This window comes from Mobula hypostoma, chromosome 7, assembly GCF_963921235.1.
Source record: "Mobula hypostoma chromosome 7, sMobHyp1.1, whole genome shotgun sequence".
NCBI classification, from domain to species: Eukaryota; Metazoa; Chordata; class Chondrichthyes; order Myliobatiformes; family Myliobatidae; genus Mobula; species Mobula hypostoma.
The window spans coordinates 18,507,195-18,524,326 of NC_086103.1; the positions used below are offsets into that span (position 1 = coordinate 18,507,195).

The 17,132-nt window shown below is 41.2% G+C and overlaps 1 protein-coding gene across 1 annotated transcript in view; it reads left to right on the top strand.

Moving 5' to 3' along the window:
• Positions 1-247: 247 nt before the first annotated feature.
• Positions 248-17,132, top strand: part of LOC134348852 (uncharacterized) — a 59,372-nt gene continuing 42,487 nt past the window's right edge. The window contains exon 1 of the mRNA XM_063052635.1: positions 248-378. The gene's annotated coding sequence lies outside the window, so the exon portion shown is untranslated. The remainder of the gene's footprint in view (positions 379-17,132) is intronic.

Sequence of the window (17,132 nt, forward strand, 5' to 3'; positions counted from 1 at the left end):
CATGATCCTTTCATTATGGCGTATTCTGTCATTTACCATTACCTTGCATATTTGATACCCTCCCAAAGCCTTTAAATTAATGATGTTCCAAGTCTAAACTCTTTCATAACGTTTTTGATTTCAGTGACATTCCATATTTGGATTGCCCAAATTAGCTACTTCAAGCTGAGTTTTCATTGGTTCAAACACACACCAGTGATTCCTGAACTCTGAGCTTTTCAGCTTTTCCAGAAGAGGAAGCTCATCTGCCCTCTCGTTTCATGAGAGACGCTATCACTTACAGTGCAGAGCCAGGGAAATTCAGCCTCTCATGTGTCACCGTGCTCGGAGTTTCTATACTCAGTCTCTGTGGACTACTTCATCCTATCTTCCCAAAAGGTAGGCAACATCACTGCAATCTCACTTCAAGTAAAAGAGAGATTTAAATATGGTCAAATAACTGAACTCAGTGTTAATTCTCTTGTACTGTTTGATACTTCACTCCTTTGATCAGTTCCACTGTTGTAGTCTATCTCACTGTTGATTAAATAAGGGCATTAAGACATTATTTATTTGGAATAGACTCTTCTCGGTCTTCCAGCTGCATACAGGTATTTGATTGTAACCGTTATTTCAATGTCATCTCCATAATCTTCATCAGGGGTGATCCCTGGGCATGTCTAATCTGGTGGCATTTATACCCCTGTAGTCATCCCTCCGGATTGTTTAGTCCTCATCAAATCAGGTTTTTCTCTGCCACCTTGTTTACAATTGAATTCCAGTTTTTACTTATGCAAGACCTTTGTCTTTGTTAAAATTATTTTACTCTAGTTTTATTTCAATGGCTTCCATGACCAGGCAGTCCCAAAAGCCATTGGTGTGACACAGTAATTTTGTGCAGTCAAATTCAATCCTATGGCCATTGAAAATACAATGTTCTGCTACCGCCAATTTCTTGTGGTAACCCAAACAACTACACCTCCTGTGCTCCTTGTTTTGGATTTCCACAGTGTGTCCTGTCTGTCTGATATAAATTGCTTCTCATTCCCAGGGTATCCTGTAAACGCCAACTAGCCTGAGTCCAAGATCTTCTTTGACCTGCATAAACTGTGGTTTGAGCTTCCTTATAGGTTTGTGGATGGTATTAATCCAATATTTCTTCCGGATCCTGGCGATCCTTCCAGAAACTATAGGAATATAGGGAAGACAGACAGTAGAGTTGAGTTACTCCTCATTGTTAGGTTTTCTGATTTTTCTGTCGGCCCTTTTAAGGGTCCGATTGATCTCCTTCACCTTATAGCCATTCAGCAGCAATGTCGTGTGTAATCGTCTGATTTCCTCGGGTAGATTCGAGGTCTGAAATAGTTTTTACGTTGTTAATCAAAGTAGAAAGAGCCATTCTATGATGGGAGGTGTGATGGTGGCTGCTGTTGTTGAGGTATCAGTCTGTGTGAGTGGGTTTCCGATGTCCAACACCATGTCCAAGGGTACCATTGATTTCTGTCATACTAGAATATCTAGGAATGGGAGGCAACCATTCTTCTCTATCTCCATCATAAATTGAACACTTGGATGCATTCTGTTCAAATTTACGTGGAACTGTAGGAGTGCCTAGAGTCCATGAGGACACACTACAAAGATGTCATTGACGTATCTGAAGAAACATCTGGGGCATAAGGGCAATGAGCTCAGAGCCCTCTCCTCAAAGTCCTCCATGCAGAAATTAGCAATAGTTGGTGACAAGGGTGATCCCACAGCCAATCCACCTGTTCGTTCATTGTAGTTCCCTTTATAGAGGAAGCATGTCAAAAAGGTTAATGATACCCTTATCAAACCTTGACCTTAAGAGGGCTGACAGTAAAACTAGGACACCTAACAAGGACAAACCCATCATGACCACCTGTCTTCCCTATATGCAGGGTGTAGATGAACATCTGTGACAAACTAAATGGACAGCTCCTTAATGCGGGATTGAAAGCAGAGATTGGCAGTTGTATTTCCAGAATTTCTTCAGTCACAGGTTGTACAAGTGTTGAACAAGCTGCTAAGAAAAATGGTAGTGGCCATCAAAGCTTGCTGGAGGATAGAAACCAGCTGGAAAATGGGCTGAAAGATGGCAGATAGGATTTAGTGCAGACAAGTGTGGGGTTTTGCATTTTAGGAGTACAAACCAGGTCTAACAAAAGAATCTGGTATACAGATTTATAATTTCTTGTAAGTGTTATCACAGGTAGATAGGGTTGTAAAGAGAGCTTTTAGGACATTGGCCTTTGTGAATCAGAATATTGATTAAACTTATGAGAAGTGCAAATCAGAGTATTGATTACAGTTGTGAGAAGTTCCTCCTGCTATAGATTCTAAAACTCCACGTTAAGAAGTTGGAGCTGGAACTGGATCAACACCAGATCATTCGTGAGGCTGACAGGGTGATAGATAAGACATATGGAGACGTAGATACACCCTAGGTGCAGGACACAGGAGACTGTATGACAGTTAGTAAGGAGAAAGGTGTTAAACAGCCAATGCAGAGAACTCCTGTGGCAATCCCCCTCAACAGTTTGGATACTGCTGGGGGGTATGATCTAGCAGAGAATAATCACAGAGGTCAAGTAGTCACAAAACCAGAGTGTCAGAACAGCTAGTGGAGAGGTTGAGGAGACAGATGTTGTTAAGATGTCAGACAATGTCAGGAATCAATAGGTTGATTATAGTGTGAGTAATGTTTTGAGCTGTGAATATTTCAATGCCAGAAGTATTGCAGGAAAGGTGGATGACTTCAGGGCATGAAGTAACACTTGGAGTTATGATTTTGTTGCCATTATTGATACTTGGCTGCAGGAGGGTCAGGACTGGCAACTCAATATTCTTGAGTTCCAATGTTTTAGGCATGACCATGTGGGAGGGATGAAAGGAGGCGTGGTGACATCACTAGTCTAGAAAAATATCCCCTCAGTGGTCAGTCAGGACAGACTGGAGAACTCATCTAATGAGACAAAACATGTGAAATTAAACACTGAGAAAGTTATGACCACGTTAATGAGGCTATATTACAGACTACCCAAAAGTACCAAAAGCTTAGAGGAACAAATTTGTAAAGCGATCACAGACTGCTGCAAGAACCATAAGGTTGTTATAGTCAGTGATTTTAACTTTCCACTTTTTAACTGGGATTCCCCTATTTTAAAAGAACTGGATAGGATAGAGTTTATCAAATGTGTTCAGGAAGGTGTTCTTTATCAGTACATAGAAGTCCTAATGATCCTTTCCTGAATCAGAAAGGATCTGGCAAGTATGGATTGAGACATGCTGTTGTCTGGCAGAGGTGTACTTGGTAAGTGGGAGGCCTTCAAATGTGAAATCTCATAAGTACAAAACTTGTATGTGCCTGTTAGAATAAAAGTTAAAGATAACAGATGCAAGGATCCTTGGTTTTCAAGAGATTTTCAGCTCTGGTTAAGAAAAATTAAAAGGTACATTGCAGGTAGGAACAAATGAGGTGACTATGCAAGAGAAATGCAAGAGAACAATTAAGAAGGAAATCAGGAGGGCTAAAAGAAAAAAATGAGATTGACTTATCAGACAATGTGAAGGAGAATCGGAAAGGATTTTACAGATATGTTAAAAGCAAAAGGATTGCAAGGGACAAAACTGGTCCTCTGGTAGCTCAGAATCCATACATGGAACCAAATGAGATGGGGGAGATGATCTTATACGCATTTTTTGCATTTGCATTTACTCAGGAGATTGAGTATATAGAAGGTAAAATGGTATAATCTTCATGGATTCTGTAGGGATTTCAGAGGAGAAAGTGTTTGCTGTCTTCAGGCAGATTAGGGTGATAAATCCATAGGGCCAGACAAGGCATTTCATCGGACCCTGCAGAAGGCAAGTGCAGAGATTTCCGGGCCCCTAGCAGAGATATTTAAATCATCTCTAGCAGCAAGTGAGGTGCCGAGCATTGAAGGTAGTCAATGTTGTTCCGCAGTTTCAGAAAGACTCTGAAACTAAATCAGGAAATTATAGGCCAGTGAGCCTGACATCAGTTGTGGGAAAGATGTTGGAAGGTGTTCTAATGGACCAGATATATGAATATTTGAATAGATGTGTGATGATTAAGGATAGTCAGCATGGCTTAGTGTGTGGTAGATCATGTCTAACCAATCTTTTAGAGATTTTTGAGGTAGTAACAAGGAAAGGTGATGAAGATAAGGCAGTGGATGTTGATTACATGGACTTTAGCAAGGCATTTGACAAGATCCTATATGGGAGGTTGGTCAAGAAGTTTCAGTTGCTCAGCATTCAAGATGAGGTCATGTAATAGAGAGGAAGTATGAACCATGTGAATCATGGCATTTCACTTTCCCCCCACCAAATTAGTCATGTCCCCATGACTTCGAAATAATTCGTCATCCTGTTATTACTAACACCGCATTCAAAAGAATTTTGTAATGTCAGAACCTCCAATCCATTTATAAAGGGTAGTGACATATCTCACTAGGGGGATAGCCCTACCACTCTGATCCCCCAGTGCTACATAGGCCAGCCTATCTGGGGGTCTCCTGATCCTATGAGACCACCTTACCCTGTCATCTACTTATCGGGTTCTGACACTTTGTGGGATACAGCTGGTGTCTCTGGTGAGGCCTCCCCCAGTCTATCACTCATGCCCTCCTGCAACTCGATCCCTCTGCCACTTGGCTGAGCCTCCCTTCATCCCTTTCACGGTCCCGCTGAAACCCAGCCTGTCCACAGATAGTCCCCCTGATTTCACATGACGCAGTATGAGAAGGGTTAGGAATCCCTTCCTCAGTCAATGGGGATTCAGCAAAACGCAACATATACCACACCCTATTTCCTCATCCTCCGAATCAGTATCCTATTCAGGGGTGGGAGCTGGTCTAATCTCTCCAGCTGTTGGTTGTTCAGTCACTCTGCATCCCCACAGAGTCCTCTTGCTAGGTGTAGGCTCAAGGTCAGGCTCTGGGTCAACATGCATCTCTTGTCCCAGAGGTCGAAGGTGGTTCCAGTGGAGAATCTTGACAGTCCCATTCCCATTGTCTGGTTTCACCTGGAAAACTGGTATATTTGGCATCTGACTCTCCACTACGCAGGGCGTAGCCTCCTAGCAGTCAGCCAATTTATCCTTCCAGGTAGCCCTAAAGAGGACTTGGTCTCCTGGCATAAGTTGGGAGAACCTAACCTTATTTCCTTGATTCTGCTTGGCAGACCCGACCTCAGCCCTTTTCAGCTCCGTTCTCATTTCAGACACATACTTTGGATAAGTCTTCAGTGGTAGGTCTTCCTTGCCAGTCCTAAAAGACAGTTGATGGCAACCTCACCTTGCATCCAAACATCAGATGATATGGCGAGTACCCAGAACCTTTTTTTCATGTACAGTTGTAGCATGAGTCAGTTTACGAAAATCAAGAGAGGTGTTAGAAAATGGTGCATTTTTTCCCAGAATTATTTAATGTGTACAGTGTGTCACATGACCGGCAACAATGAATATAGAATTGAATTGAGTCAGGTTTTATAAAACAATCAAACATTTATTAAACTCTGCTCAATATATAAAAAAATAAACAAACAAAAATCTGAACCAGAAGTTAACTGCTATGCGGCCATTTGACAAACCGCCACTCAGTACTAGTTCTTAGAGCGATAAATGTGAAAATAGTTCTTAAAGCGGTAAATTCAAACACAGTTCTTAAATGGTAAATTCGAAAGTCCAAGAGATTTATACAGTTGATTAGGAGAGACTTTCCTGAAGTAAAGAATTCCTCGAAGACACGACATCACGCCAGTCCCAGCCGGATCCTGCCTTGTCCGCAGGATTCACGATGACAGAAATAAAACAGTTTAAAGACACTGACCTTCCCTATGGATAATAGATCCTGCACAGTGTCCTCTGCCACTTTTAGCAGAGGCTATCTCATGCAGATCACTCTTTCTTGAACGAATTCAATGATGGTCGATCTTTTCAACCGTTGAACGACTCCTTCTGGTTCCGGTTTTCGCTTTCCAATATTACTGAAAAGATACATCAACAAACCTGGCAGAAGTGGTTTAAACTGCCGGCCCAACAATTTTGTGTCATACAATAGAACATAAAACTCCGTTTTAAATCAAAACTGCCTCATAAGGCAAATACACAATGGAGCGGAGTATCTAGCTGACGTTCTAACTGGAAAAACAAGTGCGTCACTACAGGGGTCTCCTTTTATACCCCTGGTGAACATGTCATCACGTGACCTCATATTGGCGGGAAAATAATGTCAGGTGACCTCCAAAAGACCATTACATCATCCTCATCAGCTACTCAATTACAACATGATCATAAGACAGTCACAAGATATCCATGAGGTATGTAACACCCACCTCCAAAAAAATGTTTTTTTAGCGCAAAATTTTAACAATTAACTACTTACAAAAAAAATATATAAAATTTACAACATACACAGTATACAGAGTATCATCATACAGCCTCTTACAAACAGTAGGAGTGTTACAAAGGTTAAAATATCACTCCATAAAAAATTTACATTGTATATTTAACATCTAGATAGACAATCTGCAATCACATTATCTTTACCTTTAATATGGGTTATCAAAATATTACACTCCTGTAACATTAAACTCCAATTTAATAATCTTCTATTTTTGTTTTTTATCTTACTCAAAAACACTAATGGATTATGATCGGTGTAAACTATGAGTGGTTTCTGAGTAGTACCAACATACACTTCAAAATATTGTAAAGCCAAAACAAGAGATAATAATTCCTTTTTTATTGTTGAATAATTTCTTTGATGGACATTAAATTTCTTAGAAAAGTAAGCTACTGGACGATCAACTTCATCACCCTCATCTCTTTGAAGTAACACTGCTCCTGACAAAAGGTTCCACCCCGAAACGTTGACCGATCTTTTCCACAGATGCTGCCCAACCTGACCTGCTGAGTTCCTCCAGCAATAGCGCTGGACTGGAAATTTTTGCTAGATGTGTTGATGTACCTTATTCCAGCAGTAGTACGGGAGAGTGAAGACTTTATCGAAGTACAGGACCTGAAGGATTGAGAGGAGTCAGTATCGTTCGGCAGTTTAACAAAGGATCGACCTTATTGAGTCTTTGTTGAAGGAGTAGTGACCTGCATCGAAGATAACTCTTGCCAAACGAGAGGGAGTTCATGTAAGGTGCTCTCTAGAATTTAAAGTCAGTTGTTTTAAACTGTTTATTTCCTGCATCGTGAATCCTTTGGACAGAACTAACAGGAAAGTTGCGTCTATGAAGAAATCTTTCTCCAGAGAAGTCTCTCCCAGTTGAAAATATAAATCTGTTGGACTTTCGAATTTACCATTTTAAGAACTATATCTGACTTTACCGCTTTAAGAACTGTTTTCGCATTTAACGCTTTAAGAACCAGTGCCTAATGGCAATTTGTTGAACAGCCGCATAGCGGTTAACTTCCAGTTAAGGTTTTTTTTTTGTTTGTGTTTTATTGTTTATCTGTGTTTAATCAATGTTTGGTTGTTTTTATATAACCTGTCACGATTAATGGTCATTGTTGCTGGTTATGTAACACCATGTATTATTTCCTGTAACTAAATCATCAATATAGGCATCTGTATCTTTTAACCCATGAATCACACTATTAATCATCCCTTGGAAAGTACCTGGTGCATTCTTCATCCCAAGTGGAAGAACATTTTATTCATATAACCCAGATGGGGTTACAAATGCAGATATCTCTCTACCTCTATCAGTCAATGGAACATACCAATAACCTTTTAACAAATCAATCTTTGTAAGGAACTTGGCTTTTCCAACTTTATCCACACAATCATCTACCCTAGGGATTGGATATGCATCAGTTTTTGTCACAGCATTCACCTTCCTGTAATCTGTATAAAACCTAATACTATTGTCTGGATTATGCACCATAATGCAAGGTGAACTCCAATTCGAATTTGAAGGTCTAATAATATTACTGTCTAACATATACTTAATTTCTTGTTCAGCAAGTTCACATTTTTCCTTGTTCATCCAATATGCATGTCATTTTATGGGTTTTGCATCTCCAACATCTACATCATGTGTAGCGACGGTGGTTCTTCTAGGAACATAGGGAAATAAATTTCTATATTTAAAAATTAACTGTTTCATCTGCTCTCTCTGCTCTAGCTGTAAATGAACTAATTTCTCATCAATATTTTCCAGAATTGTTGAATTTGGTAATCTGGCTGAAATAATGTTGGGTTTAAAATGAGTTTCAGATGAATCATCCATTAAGTTTTTAGAAAGATCAGACTCATTATTGACCACAACAGTCATAGTAGCAGCTTCTTTCTCATAATATGGTTTTATCATATTTATATGACACAGCTGTGTTGACTTTCTTCGATCTGGGGTTTTAATCCCGTAATCCACATCATTTACTTCATGTTTAATCTCATAAAGACCATGAAATTTAGCTTGTAATAGGTTTGTTTGCATCAGGAAAAGAGCCAACCCTTTATCTCCTGGCTTAAATGACCTCATTCTAGCTTCCTTATCATACCAAGTCTTCATCTTCTCTTGAGCTGATTTTAAATTTTCCTTGGCCAAGCTACAAGCTTTATATAATCTTTCCTTGAATTTTAAAACATAATCTAGCAAATTAGTGTGTACCTCTTTATTAATCCACTGTTCTTTCAACAAGGCCAAAGGTCCTCAAACTCTATGCCCAAACACAAGTTCAAAAGGACTAAAACCTAATGATTCCCGTACTGCCTCCCGTACTGCAAAAAGTAATAAATGTATGCCTTCATCCCAATCCTTTTCATTTTCCACACAACACATCCTAATTATATTTTTAAGGATAGAATGGAATCTCTCCAAGGTTGCTTGTGATTCTGGATGATATGCACATGAGGTAATCTGTTTTGCTCCCAGTTTATAAACTATCCGTTGAAACAATCCAGACATAAAGTTAGTACCTTGATCAGATTGTATTTCCTTAGGCAACCCAAAATAAGTAAAGGATTTTATAAGAGCCTTTGTCACAGTTTTGGCTGTGATATTCCTAAGAGGTATTGCCTCTGGAAACCTAGATGCTGTGCACATAATGGTCAGCAAATATTAATGTCCAGTTTTAGATTTTGGCAATGGGCCTACACAACCTATAATAATTCTGGGAAACGGCTCACCAAATGCTGGAATTGGTTGCAGTGGGGCCACTGGAGTAACCTGATTAGGTTTACCCACAATTTGACACAAATGACACGTTCTGCAAAATGTCGCTACATCTTTTCTTAAACTAGGCCAATAAAAATGTTTAAAACCCTTATTCATAATTTTCTTTACACCTAGATAACCTTACTATGAGCCATAGTTAAAATCTCATTTCGATAAATTTTAGGAACACCTACCTAGTGATTAACTTCCCATTCCTCATTTGCAGGAATTGCAGGTGATCTCCATTTTCTCATTAATACTCCCTTTTCAAAATAATATCCTACTGCCCCTTTTTCAACTTCACTATCTGGAAGAGCTTGCTCCTCTAATTTAACTATCTCAGGATCTCTACCCTGCTCTGCTATCATCTCCTTCCGAGATTAAGGTAAATCTTCATGGTCAGACTTACTACCAAAATCCTGATCAAATAATGAAGGTAAGAAAGTTTTGACACATCCTCAAAATTCTCATCCCGAGTTGAACAGTCATGGGTGAAAACATCATCCTCTACCTCAGTCTTCTTAGCCATAGCTCTTGTTACAACACAGGAAGTATCTGTGTTAGAAACCCTCTGTGGTTCGTCAGAATTAGGATTTATTGTTAAATGCACTTCAGGAAAAACTTGTCCATTAGCTAAGTCATTCTCTAACAATAGAGCAATGTCATTCACAGGTAAACTGGGTTGTAGTCCTACTTTAACAAGCCCTGTAACTAATCCTGACCTTAAATTTACTCTGTGTAAATGTACTGGCATAAGGGCACTCCCAACTCCTCTTATAATTTACCTCACCAACGTCAGACTCATCACTAAACTTTAGAACACTGCCTAACTCTAGTGATTGAGAAGCTCCAGTATCTCTAGGTATTCTTATTGGTACAGGATTGGATCCCTCTTTCAAGGATACAAATCCTTCAGTTATAAAATGTTCATATCCCCTCTTAACTTGGTCGGACTCTGACAAAACTTTGTTGGTATTTATCAATCTCTGTGGATTTACAGGTGTTTCAATATGCTGCACACAAGCATCTGGTGCTGCTTCCTTTTCTTTCTTTTTCAATCGAAAACAGTTAGCTATCACATGTCCAGGTTTCTTACAGTAATTACAAATAAGACCAAAATGTCTTTCCTTCACGTCTCCCTTATTCCTTCCCTTTCTCACTAACTTCAGATTTCATTTCTGGTAAACCTTGGATCTCTGCGCTATTTTTCCTTTTAAAAGTCCTACCTGGAGAAAATTTATTCTTATGAATTAAAGTATACTCATCAGCTAATTTAGCAGACTCCTGCAATGTAGCAGTGTCCCTTTCATTTAAGTATGTCCTCACTTCAACAGGAATGCTTCTTTTAAATTCCTCCAGTAAAATCAACTCTTTTTATTTATTGTACTCCCCATTCACATTTTTAGAGGAAACCCATCTCTCAAAACACACAGATTTCTCGTAGGCAAAATCCACTCAAGTTTTTTCCACAGATTTCTTCAAATTTCTGAAGCATTCTCTGTACGCCTCCGGAACCAACTCATACACCTTCAATATATGCTGTTTGAGAATACCATAATCAAGTGCTTGTTCAGCATTTAAAGCTGTATAAACTTGTTACGCTTTCCCTTTTATTACCCTTTATAAGATCACTAGCCATTGCTCTTTTAGCCACTTTAAACTCAGAGCGACAATTTCGAAACGCTGGAAATATTTATCCACTTCTGTCTCACTAAATGGAGGAGCCAAAATAACCTCATGACTAGCTACAAACTGTTTCTTAGAACCAGAGGACTGATTCTCAAACTTCAATTTCTCCATCTCTAGTTCAAACTCGCTTCTTTCATTTGCTTCTCTTTCTTCAAACTCCCTTTTCCTATGGACTTCTCCAGCCTCGTATTCCTTTTGTCTGTTTTCAGCATCTCACCGACTTCTGTCCAAATCAGCTTCTAATTGCTTTAAAAACGTAAACACGAGGAATTCTGCAGATGTTGGAAATTCAAGCAACACACATCAAAGTTGCTGCCTGGCCTGCTGCGTTCACCAGCAATTTTGATGTGTCTAATTGCTTTAACTTTATTTGTTCAATGTGTAACTGCATTTCCGGTTTACTCATTGGAAACCTATCTAACACTTCTTCATCAAACTTTTATAATGCTCAGCAATTTTTCTCTGAATTATGGGCTTTGTTGTAACTTTCGTAATTCCTTTAATATCCAACCTCCAAGCAATCTCCGACACCTCAGGTTTACTCGCTGTCACTAAAAACTCCGGGTCAGGCAAGTCCATGAAGTCGTCAATATTCATTGCTGCCGAATACCACTCACATACCAATCAAACAAAAGAATCGGGTATTTCCCTTTTCCAAATCAGAATGATACTTAAACAAGCACTTAAGCTCAAAATCAGAACATATCTGAATGAGCACCCAAGATAACGTCACGTGACCGGCAACAATGAATATAGAATTGAATTGAGTCAGGTTTTATAAAACAATCAAACTTTTATTAAACTCTGCTCATTATAATAAAAAAATAAGCAAATGAAAATCTTAACCGGAAGTTAACTGCTATGCGGCCATTTAACAAACTGCCACTCAGTACTAGTGCTTAAAGTGATAAATGCGAAAACAGTTCTTAAAGTGGTAAATTCAAACACAGTTCTTAGAATAGTAAATTCGAAAGTCCAAGAGATTTATACAGTCGATTAGGAGAGACTTTCCTGAAGTAAAGAATTCCTCGAAGACATGATGTCACGCCAGTCCCAGCCAGATCCTGCCTTGTCCACAGGATTCACGACGACGGAATAAAACGGTTTAAAGGCACTGACCTTCCTTCTGGGTAATAGATCCTACACAGCCTTCTCTGCCACTTTTAGCAGAGGCTATCTCATACAGATGACTCTTTCTTGAACAAATTCAATAATGGCTGATCCTTTAAACCATCCAACGACTCCTTCAGGTTCCTGTCTTCACTCTCCAATACTACTGAAAAGATACATCAACAAACCTGGCAGCGATTGATTAAACTGCTGGCCCAACACTGTTGTACCTTACAATATAACGTAAAACTCTATTTAAAATCGAAACTGGGTCGTAAGGCAAATATGCAACAAAGCAGAGTCTCTGGCTAACATTCTAACAGGAAAACTAACTGTGTCACCCCAGGGGTCTCCTTTTATACCCGTGAACACATCATCATGTGACCTCACATCGGTGGGAAAATCACATCATGTGACCTCCAAAAGACCATTACATCATCCTTATAAGACAGTCACAAGATATCCATGAGGTATGTAACACATGCCTTGTCCACAGGATTCACTACAATGGAAATAAAATGGTTTAAAGGCACTGACCTTCCCTCTGGATGATAGATCCTGCACAGCCTTTTCTGCCACTCTTAGCAGAGGCTATCTCATGCAGATAACTCTTTCTTGAACAAATTCAATGATGGTCGATCCTTTCAACCGTCGAACGACTCCTTCAGGTTCCTGTTTTCACTCTCCAATATTACTGAAAAGATACATCAACAGACTTGGCAGAAATGGGTTAAACTGCCGGTCCAACACTTTTGTATCTTACAAAAGTACGTAAAAGTCCATTTTAAATCAAAACTGCATCATAAGGCAAATACACAACGAAGCGGAGTATCTAGCTGACGTTCTAACTGGAAAACCAACTGCGTCACCCCCGGCGTCTCCTTTTATACCATGAACATGTCATCATGTGACCTCATATCGGCGGGAAAATTACATCAGGTGACCTCCTAAAGATCATTACATCATCCTCATCAACTACTCAATTACATCATGGTCATAAGACAGTCACAAGATATCCATGAGCTATGTAACAAGTGAAACAATATTACAAGAAATAAGAGACATCTTGGGAATCAAAGTTGGCGGTGAAAACATAATAGTTTCAGATATGCAGATGGCACTGTGTTAATTGCAAGTTCGGAGGAAGAACTACAAAACTTAATTGATATAATTGTTGAAGAAAGTGCAAAAATGGGTCTATCTATCAATTGCAAAAAGACAGAATGTATGGTGATATCCAAAAAAAGGAGAATCCTATCTTCAGGCTGAGAATAAATGGGGAAGACATAAAACAAGTAAAGAACTTTTGCTACTTAGGAAGCTGGATGACATCAGTTGGCAGGTGCGACTTTGACATGAAAAGAAGAATAGGGATGGAAAAAGACACCTTTATGAGAATGAAGAGTGTACTGACCAACACTAAACTAGGCATGACAACCCACCTTAGAGTACTGAAATATTACATTAATCCAGTTGTTATATCGCTCAGAATGTTGGACGATATCTAGTAACGTGAGGAAACAAATTGAAGCAGCAGAGATGTGATGTTTAGGGAGGATGCAAAGAATATCATGGACAAAACGAATATCTAACGAGGATGTCATGAACAGAGCAAACACAAAAAGATAAATAATGTATGAGATCATGAAAAGGCAATGTAACTTCATTGGACATGTGATTAGGAAAGAGGAGTTAGAATGCACAGTAATTATGGGAAAGACTGAAGGGAAGAAAGCAAGAGGAAGACAAACACACATGATGATGGAGACAGCAGCCACAGAGTTGGAAATGAATACCAATGAATTGATCCACTTGACCTGAAACAGGAGTGTGTGGGCCATGGCAGTCAAAGCTCAAACTGGGCATGGCACCTGATGATGATGATGACAGGTGTAGCAGTGGACCAGATGTTCAATATGTTAACTCCACTTGTTCTTGTTAATTTCCGAGGTTTCTAGCATGTCTAGCAAGGTTTAATTAAACCTCTAAGGCTGGGGATCACCCTGTGGATGATACGGAGCAGTCCTCGACTACTCGACTCCAAGCATGCTCAGTACTCATGTTTGAGCCTACTCTCGAAATCCCATCCCTGGTCACTATGCATCCGCCTGGGGAGGCCATAATAAATGAAGTAGTTCCATAACACTTTGGTCACTGTGGACGCCCTCTGGTCCTTGGTAGGGAAAGCCTGCGCATGTCTGGTGTAGTCATTCGCCATGTTGCTGGAATCTGGCTCTATTGACAGGAAATCCATACACACCAGGTCAAGGGGCCCCACACTCTGCAAATGGGACAATGGAGTGGCCATTGTAGGCAACGTCTTCCACCGTATACAGTGAATGCAGCACTTGCAGTGTTCTCCGACCTTCGGCTTCATTTGGGGCCAGTAGAACCGATCTCTGAGCAATCCATTGGTCTTTTCAATCCCAAAATCGTCAGAACCATCATGAAGTGATTTCAATACAATCCTCTGATACTTCTCAGGCAGAACCAGCTGGGAACGCTGTGGCCAGTCCAGAAGCGATGTGACCCGGTATAGGATCTGATTCCACAACTCAAATCCAGGCCATTCTCTCAGCGATGAAGGCACCACAGTGTGTTTCATCTTCTCCATTTGGGCCATGGGTCCCTTTTCGACCACTGACCAGATGGTACCGATGCCTGGGTTATCTTGCTGAGTAGCTGCCACTTCAGCAGGATTCAATTCCAGTAACTGGTTTGTCTTCAGAGCCGTCAGGTCACTGTAAGCTTGTGGAATGGCGTCATCAGAAGCTCCCAATTGTTATTCCGCTCTATCCTGCCCTCTGCCTTCACCGTGATGGAAAACTGGCACATGGCTATCATCCCCGGGACAGGAACGCTCTCCCACTCTTTGACCCTGTCCAGCTCTTCATGCGCACATCGGGACAAAGCATCAGCATCAATGTTCCTACTTCCTGGCCGGTACTTAAGGCTGCAATCATAGGCAGACAAGGCCACCAACCACCGATGGCCTGTGGCTTCGAATTTCAACAAGGTCAGGATATAAGTTAGGGGATTGTTGTCTATCCTCACTTCAAACTTGGCACCATAGAGGTAGTCACTCAATTTATCCACCACAGCCCATTTCAATTCCAGGAACTCCATCTTATGCGAAGGATAATTTTTCTCAGAGGGTGACAGACTCTGGATGACAAACGCAACAGGTCTCAATCCTGTGCCCTGATCCTGATACAAAACACCCCTAAAACTTCTCTGCTGGCATCCGTATGCAGTACATATGGCAATCAGGGGTACTCAAAAGCCAGCAGAGGTGCCTGTGTCAGCAGCTCCTTCAGTGATTGAAAACCCTCTTGACATTTTGCATCCCATCTTGCTCCAAAAGGCTCTGAAGGGCTGAGATACTCTTTACCCTCCTCTCCTTTTGTCCTCCTCTATTTCTTCCTCAAGGGAGGGTAACCAAATAGAAGCTGATTTAAGGGGTGACTCACTTTTGCATAGGCCTTCACAAACCTCTGATAGTATCCAGAGAACCCAAGGAACAAGCACAAAGTACCCACAGTCTGGGGCCTTGGCCATGTATTCACTGTCTCTATCTTAGACGGATCTATAACTACTCCATCCCATAAGACTATGTGCCCAATATAGCTAATAGATGTCTTGCAGAACTGGCACTTGTCTAGGGAAAAGTTAAAACCCTTCAGCTTTCAGGCAGCCTATCAGTAGCCTCACTTCATGTTCCTCCAAGGGGGATCCAAACACTATGAGGTCATCCAGATACACCAATACCTCAAGCAGGTTCACACCCCCCACTGTCATCTCCATGACATGCTGGAAGGTCACAAGGGTTCCAGATATGCTCTGGTGCATCCTTTCAAACTGGAAGAATCCCAGTGGACATATAAATGCCGTTTTCTCTTCGTCGGCCTCACTCATGGATCTGGTAATATCCACTCCTCAGGTCCAGCACACTGAACCACTTTGCACCACTCAGAGAGGTCAATGTGTCTTCGATTCTCAGAACTGTATATTGGTCGGGGACAGTACGCCTGTTCAGAGTCCTATAGTCCACATACATCTATACCTTCCCACTTTTTTTTCCTGGTCAGTACTACTGGGGATGCATAGGAGCTTCTGGACTCAGTGAAAATCCCAGCTTCCTTCAGCTTACATAAATGCTTCTGAACATCTTCCAGCCCTGCAGGGGTCAGTCGCCATGACCTTTCTCCAAACGCGCTGTCCTCGGTCACCCAGATGGTGTGGCGAGTGCTTTTGGAACAACTCACATCAAACTTGTCAGTATAAAAGACACCTTCCAGTTTCAACATCTTTTCTATCAACCTCCTCTTCCAACCCACAGGTACTGGGGAGTCCTCAAAGTTGAATGACTCAGCAGTCAACGTTACCTTGTTCGAAGAGAGTTTGTCCCTGGCTTGTCTCACAGGGACACCAGACATTACTGTCACCGGGAAAAGATGCGCCAGGGGCATCCTCCACTTGAAGGTGACCTTCCTCTTTGTAGTGTTCTTGACGGTCACTGCCTTCCTGTTCACCTGTACAACCAAGAGCTTCTGCAGTTCGGGCCTCACCAGTACCCCAGCAGGCAAGGCCGATTCCTCTTCATGGCCTTCGGGAGCATCCACTAAGAGAGCTTCGGCCTCAGGCATTCTGGGAAATTTGGAGTTTCCCATCACTCTTGCTCCTTCCCCGGACTGTAACACAATGGGCTTTGACTGCGTGAACCACACAGTCCCTCATCTAAACTCATTATGTGATCCAAGACGGCCATGCACTTCCTCAAAAGCAGCTCGAAACACTGGGTGAACGGACAATGTTCTGAGAAAGCTCTCTCCAGCTCTCTCCTTGCAGGCTCCATTGAGTCTCCTCACAATAGGAGTGTTGGTCCCCACAAGAATTGAAACTCCGCCCCTCTCAAGGGGGTCCGGACAAACCAGATCTAATGCATCAAGGACCTCAGCCACTCCCACATCTGCCTTCAAAAACTCCAGCTTCAACAAGATGTAGCCGTCATACGGATAATCACCTGCATTAGGACTCCAGATCTCTAGTGCACTGAGTGGCGTCAGTGGTGAATGCTTCAGATTCCAGTTGTAAAAGCAACGGTGTAGCAAAGTGATCTGCAACCCTGTGTTGAACATGGC